Raw genomic sequence first — 7895 nt, forward strand, 5'->3', positions numbered from 1 at the left:
ACAGGTAAGTGGCAAGCAAAATTTTCTGTGTATGCAAATACCAAACCTGATCCAGGTTGATGCACCAATTTAAGAATTTCATAATCTGTTTCATCAATAGGTCTAGGTAAAGCATAATAAGAATTCAAGAGCGCCATGTTACTTGCACAAAGAACAGATCAATAATGACCAGAATCTCAAGGTACTCCTATATTTATACCCTGTGAGGTGTGCTATGCACATGCGCAGTCAGAATTTCGTTTTTTGCAATTCCTGCTTATAAAATTTACCAGATACTGCTTCGTCATCCAAAGCTCTAATGCTATATGTTTCAGGCACCGTGTAATGAACCTTATCGATAACAAAAATCTCTTTAGTCCACTTTCTGGAGTATTTATTCCCAAAAGTGTAGCGATAGGCAGTAATGCGTACGCGATCACCAGATTTTAATGTAGGTTTAGGTAGCCTAAAGTTCTTCAATCCATACACTTTTTTATACACATCTGCTTCAGTTTTCTTAGTAACATCAATGGGTGCTAAACCAATGGTTCTATGGATGTCCTTTTCATTGTACTGCTTCACAAGTTTGGGTAAAATTTCAATCCACTGATGATTTTGGTTCACCTCAAAGTAGAGCTTCATTTTCTCATTCAATGTGCGATTAAACCTCTCAACTATGGCTGCTTTAATTTCTGTAAACGTATGGTAGATTCCGATATTATTGTTCTTCAGCAGTTTCTCAAATGTTGCATTAACAAACTCTTTGCCACGATCAACATGCAGAAGTTTAGGCTTACGTTTTTTCAAAATTGCAGCAAATGCTATGCTGACCTCTTTACCTGTCTTCTGCTTCAGTGGAATACACCATGCATACTTGCTAAAGCAGTCAATAACATTCAAAATATAAGCAAAACCATTGTTTTCTTTTTTGTACTGAGACATGATCAATAAATCAGCTTCCCAAATGTGGTCAATTCCGTGGGTTATTATCTGTCGAGTTTTAAATTTCTTTATTACTGGTTTATGTAATTCACGTGCTAAATCCATTATAATAATAAAGGCTTCACACGTTAACTACATGTATTTATGCAAAAACTTCAAGCACAAATGCCCACAAATTACTTGACTCAACTTTTGGTCTTGCTCATAATTATAAACGACTGTTGATTTGTTACCAAAATATTTCACTAGTTCAGCAGGAGGTGCTACACCAAAAGAATCATAATATTCTATACTAGGACCACGCTTAACATATGCTACCCAATGTGTACCTGGACCAGAGCTTGAATCCAAATTAACAATAGCAGATTCATTTTTTAAAATTCTGTAAGGAAGTGCATCACGCATAAAGACTCCTCTAAAATATGGAATTTTTAATGCTGCAGCATACTCAGCTAGTTCCAAATTATTCAGAGGAGAATCTTTTTTTTTTTCATTAGCACTTCTAAAAGACCATTACCTTTAGGTTTTTTGTTTATGTAAACTCCAGAACCTTTCGGCTTTTTGTTAATATAAACACCAGAACCCTTTGGCTTTTTGTTAATGTAAACACCTTTACCATCTTTTTTCTTGCTTTTAACAAGATCAACAAGCGCTGAAACAGCACCAATTGCTGCTGGTCCGTACTGTAGGATTGTCTTTAGATAACCACCAGATTTAACTTTTTCAACTTGTGCAGCAGAAAGACGAATAGTTTTTATACCACCACCACCTTTCTTAAGATTAGCAATTTGGCTCTTCGTTAAAGGTAAGTAGGTCTCATTCATAACAGATTCTTTTGTTCGAGCCCCACTCACCCTTAATGATACAGCCTTTTGTGCTTGCACAGCTGCTGCAAGTTTCTGGTGTTCCTCAGCATCCATAGATACAGGGTACTTTGTCAATAAACCAGCACCCAACGCTCTTTTTGCTTTCATAGCATTGGTGGTTAACCATGCTACTGCTTTCTCACCAAATCCAGCGTCTTTTGCAAGTACACGATTCCAAGCACCTTCTTGTAAAGCATAATCAGCAGCATGGCGATCATCTAAATTTTTAGATTTAGAATATGCTATATCATGCTGCATAGCTAGCTCATCAAGTTTGTTACTTGGCTCATCACCTCTATCGAGACGTTTTTGAAGTTTTGTACCAGGTCCTAAGTAATTATAACCAGGCATATGCATTTCAAACGGTAAATTATTAATCGCAGAATTAATTATACCTTTCCCAGAGGTAACCCTCTCAGGTATAGGCAATATTTCCAAACTTTTATAATATCTAGCTTGTCTGTAATCCATTTATTCTAAATTGCTAAATCAAAATATGCTACTAGTATTTATAGTTTTTTGGTCAAAGCTCTTTAAATTCTTGGATGATATTGACAATTTCGTTCAACAACAACGGGTATGTATTACCCGACTGAATTTCACCCCACAAATGACACAAACGATCAAGTAATTCATCAACGCTATTCCAATGCACATACTTAACAGGGTGATTTGTATTGAATTTACGCAAACCTTTCCCTGTAGTTGTCAAGTAGCCATCAGAAGTTTCATCACCAGTGTCATAATCATCAAAATCTTTTTTCATTTTACTGGCAGCACCTTTCAAAAGGCGGTTTTTCAACAACATTGGTCTAATTATTGTACGATACTTACTGTTTGTGCTACTTTTAATGTAGTGGCTATTGCGATCATTATCCCGCTTATAAGCATATGAATTCAAAATTATCTGCTCATAATTACTCAAATCATTTTCATCATAATGTTGGGGGCTCTCTAATGTAAGCAGATCCCACAATCCAGGTGTAAATTTATATTTTTGCTGATTCGATTCCAAAAGTAAATATTCATCAGGTGTAATAGTCACCCTAGAGTTCCCAATGCAAGGACCTTTACTTTCTACACAAATACCAAAATTTTTATCCAATTTCTTTTCTGCTGTGGGCAATCTATACACAATGCTTTCAAGATTTTGTCTAGTACTGGAAGACGATGGTGTGCTTGCAACAGTTTCCTTCAAGGAATGCACTGAATCAGTGATAGGTTTAAACGTTTCAGCCAATTCTTGATGCTTCATCATCTTACCAAACTTTAACTCATCATATTTACGTTGTAATGCTTTACCAGATTCAATATATGTGACGCGACGCGACAAAATCGACCTTCGAGCCGAAAATGAGTTTTTGAGTTATGGGGGGTTAAAGTTTTCAGTCCAGTTCTGCTCGTTTAGCGGAAGCGCTTGGGTTCTAATCAAGTTCTCCGGCTAAACTGAGCTAAACATGGTCTTGGATAACGTTTCTTGCTTGTCTGGTGTGAATATCACTGGGTAAAATGGTTATTTACATTGATACAGGGGGCTCAGTCGTGATTGCGCTCATTTTTTCAATTTTTTATTTTATTTTTTCATTATTTCAATTTTGAAATCGATCTGGAGGCGAAACAAAGCGTTCTACGAGAAAAATACATCGAACAAAGTTGTAGAGAATTAAATTTCCAAAAACCTATAAGAGGTTTATTTTTCTCCTAAATGCATAGTTTTTCCGTTTTTCTCAAAAAACAAAAACCTCATGATGATTACCATAAAATTTCTGTTTTTTTGAGAAAAACGGAAAAACTATGCATTTAGGAGAAAAATAAACCTCTTATAGGTTTTTGGAAATTTAATTCTCTACAACTTTGCTCGACGTATTTTTCTCGTAGAACGCTTTGTTCCGCCTCCAGGTCGATTTGAAAGTTAAAATAATGAAAAAATAAAAAAAAAATAAAAAAAATAAAGAAAATGAGCACACTTCTGACTGGATTACCATGTATATGGAGCTATGCAAATCATAGGGACTTCTGGGTGGTTTTAAATGATTTTTGAATGTCCGAGTACCAAAAATCCGTCAAAAAGTGAAAAATAATTTTTTCGGTCCAAAGGTCGATTTTGTCCCGTCACGTCACATATTCTTTTACAATTTTATCCATATCCATCATTATTATTAATGCCAAATTATGGTGCATCAACCTCTATTTATAGTTATTTGCATGGTTGAAATCCTAAAGTTATTGCAATTTGTTCACCACAAAAATCAACCAACCTGTCATCTTGATCAACAACTCTCAAATGCAACTGATAAATGCTGTCTAACCGCGTAATCGGATAATAACACAATGTAATAGGTCTTTCGATGATTTTCTCACCACTCTCAACCTTAAGAGGAAACTCATACAGAGTATTATCATTTCGTTTCAGGTTATCCACGTTGCATTTAATCAAATTACATTTAACTTTTATTGTGTTCACAGTAAAAATTTGTACAGGCAAGTCAGATCGATGTAATTCATCTGGAGGCAATAATCTAGGAGTAAATCCCAAAGTTCGTCCTATAGAATTAGCAGGTCTAAAATCAATATGCAAAGGACTTTTAATTTCCATTCTAAATGTATTTTTATTCAGACGTAAAAAAGTTCCTGTGTTTTTTATTTTATCCAAACCTTCAACAAATTTTATAATATCGTGAATCTCATAAGTACCAGTTGGAATGGTATATGCATACACTTCATTTTTCTTTTTTGTTACCGCAAACCGATGTGGTGCTGTAAAATTACTCTCATCAATAGTATTATTATTCAAATCTTTTTGTTCAACAATATTATTATCCAAATCCATATCCAAATCAACAAAAGTAATATTGTTATTCATCTGCGATATGTTTGGAATGTTGTTGTAGGTTACAAAGCTTTTTAGACAAACCTCGTAAGGTCCGTTCAAGCGGATACCATCAGTGTAATCAAAATTGAATACAGAAGAATTCTCTGTTAATGAAATTTGAAAAGCCATTTTTAAAAATTACTTTTGTATGCAAAGTAGCCCTATTTATAGTTTTCTAAGCAATTACACGATTGCTCAGTGGATTGTACACTACTCTGTGATCCATGATCATCAAGAGGTGAACAATACCTTTGTTTGGGAAACCTTGACGAAAGTTGAAATGAATTTTTGTGTTAATTAGTGAATCCTTAATAACTTCTGGTTGATGTGAGCAATCAATAACAAAAATGGCATATTTTGTCATAAAATCACTGTAATCACAAATTGGATCTTCTTCATCAGAATTATAGTAGGATGTAGAAAATGCTTTGAACATTTCATAAACATTCCCACATTTGTTTTCTTCAGATTTCAGATTCAATCGATCCTTTGGATACAACCAGTAATTATTTATTTCTAGCTGAATATTCTCAGCATTTAGAACTTTAAATTCACTAATTCGACTAGTTGATTTCGTTGCTACATCTTCTTGCAAGCCAACCAAAGCATACTTCACTTTTGAGTGTGAAACTGGTACATCCCAAGTATACTCGGTGGTACCACTGGGTAAAGTAGTGCTTTGGTATAACCAATGCCTAAAGAATATAGTGTAATTGGTGTTAGTCATTACCTCTTTACGAAGTTTGGTTTCTTTGTCAATTCGAAATTTAACGTGTCTCATACGCCAGATAATATCCGTCAACTTCAATGTAACAACAAATGTACCATTTTCGGAGTAAAAACAATTATTGTCGCCAGATGTAGTATTATGGAAAATCAGGGTTTGAGGAACACGAACTAAACATTGACGAAAATCTTCAAAAACACCCATAACTTCGCTCAAAGGTTTTACAATCTGGAAATAACCTTTTGAATTGATCAAACTTTTAGCATCTGGGTAGATATTCCAACCAGAAAGACTACGTGCTTTATTTGGCTTAAAAGACACCAGTCCTTTCATAGTCCCAGCAATTCCAGGTTTTCTCACATCATCAACCTTTTTTTCACCGATTTTATACTCAATAAATTCAAAACGATGCATAATTCCATTCAAATCAAAATCAAGTTTACTGGTATCAATACTGGTTAATGGTGTAACTTTGTCTGCAGAGACCTCAGTAACACTGATTTGGCCTGTGAACACAAGTTTACTGTCGCATGGTAATGTAATAATATCTTCATTATAAATGGTTATAGGAAACTCTCCGCCTGGTAAATTAATATTCTCAGACATTGGAGGTCTATAATCATAGTAATCAGATCGCTCAATAAATTCTTCATATTTTTCTTTGTAAGAAGCCATTGTAATATATGGTTGATCTACACAAACTGTACTAGTATTTATAGTTTTTTCAATATCCCCATCGACAAATTCAATACACTTGCACAATCACATAATCAGTGATGCATGGAAACTTACCGCGGTAACTTACCCGAGAACTTACCGGTAAGTTACCGGTAAGTTACCATGACATAAATTACCATAAGTTACCATGGTAATTTATAAATTTTCAACAGAAATGTTGACAAGGGTAATTTTGGACATTTGCATGTGCTCCTATAGCTGTCTAGATACAACAAGTTACAATTTTTCAATGTGTAAATAAATATGTAGGTACCAAGGTACCTATTACAATTTACAAATCTTCAAAAGTTGTGTTTTTTTCTTTTTGAATGCTGTGTCTGTGTGGTTTCAACTTGAACTTGAGAGACAATTGATGTTGAGAAAATTTGATTTCTTTGCCTTACCTATAAATTATAATTTTGTTCTTGAATTTGGCTGTTTAGGTTTTCAGTTTTTCTTGTGAGGAGTTCCTGAAAAACTGTGGTTTGAAATTCAAATTTCAGTATCTCACAATCTCACATCATGATTCATGACTGATTTTAGTTTACTTTTTAAATTGAAAAGTTTCCGCATCCACAGCTATCAAATTTTCCTAGGTTTTTTAAGATGAAAAAATTGCTAAACTAAAAAAGAACTCAAAGAAGATTCCAGAAATTGAGCAAAATCAAAAATCAAAAATCAAGCATTATTTTACTTGTTTTTTTTTTTAATTCATTTTTATTTTTTCATTTTTAAATGTGAAGGAATTTTCATTTTGAAAAAAATTTGAGAAATCATCAATAATTATTTTTTTTTTAAATTATTGTTGGGGTGCGTTGTGATTAGGAATTTTTTGAAAAATGAGTGGGAGGGGCAGAATGCAGAAATTTTTGTTCTGCGGGAAATCTGCTCAAGTCCCTAGCCATTTCTGTCAGTTGTTGGGAGTTTTGGATGATTTTAAGGTAACCATCATCTCAATTCTGATCTTCTGAACCATTTTGGTGAAACTTTATAAGTTACTTAAATTACCGGTAACTTACCGGTAAGTTACCAGTAAGTTACCCAATTATAAATTACCGGTAACTTAGCATCACTGCACATAATAAAGGAAAAAATTGCATGGAAAATGTTTTATTCTTTTAGTTTTTTCGCATTTACTGGACGAACCGTACATCCTAGCGAAAATCTGATGAGAGTGATCTGAAAGAGAATTGAATTCTCTACAATTTCGTTACTATGAAAATTTCCTAGGACGCTTAGTTTCGGAATTACAGCTCTTTAAAGTTCAGAAATGGAGAAAAAAATTGCTTAAGAAATAGCTTCGTGTTCTAGTTTTTCGCATTTACCGGACGAACCGTACGTCCTAGCAAAAATCTGATGAAAGTGATCTGAAAGAGAATTAAATTCTCTACAATGTTGGAGTTATGAAAATTTCCTAGGACGCTTAGTTTCGGAATTACAGCTCGTTAAAGTTTGGTGTAATATAAAAATTGCTTGTTTTTAGTGAAAAAATGGGCAAAATGATTCTTTTTCAAACAGAGGGTGTAATTGAGTGCTTTTTGAGGTACCTCAACAAAAGCTCGAAAAGTAGCAAGTGGGGATATTTTTGGAATCAGCGCGACGTCAGCTTTTCAAAAGTACCAAAATAACGAAACGGTAACGTTATCGTAACGTTATTATCGCGTTATTCAATTTATTCAGCCATACCACAACTCCATTAGTACTTTTATGACAAACACCAGATTCTGAATGTGCAAAATGATTCTTTTTCAAATAGAGGGTGTAATTGAGTGCTTTTTGAGGTACCTCAACA

Source organism: Planococcus citri, chromosome 1 (genome assembly GCF_950023065.1).
Source record: "Planococcus citri chromosome 1, ihPlaCitr1.1, whole genome shotgun sequence".
Lineage (NCBI taxonomy): Eukaryota > Metazoa > Arthropoda > Insecta > Hemiptera > Pseudococcidae > Planococcus > Planococcus citri.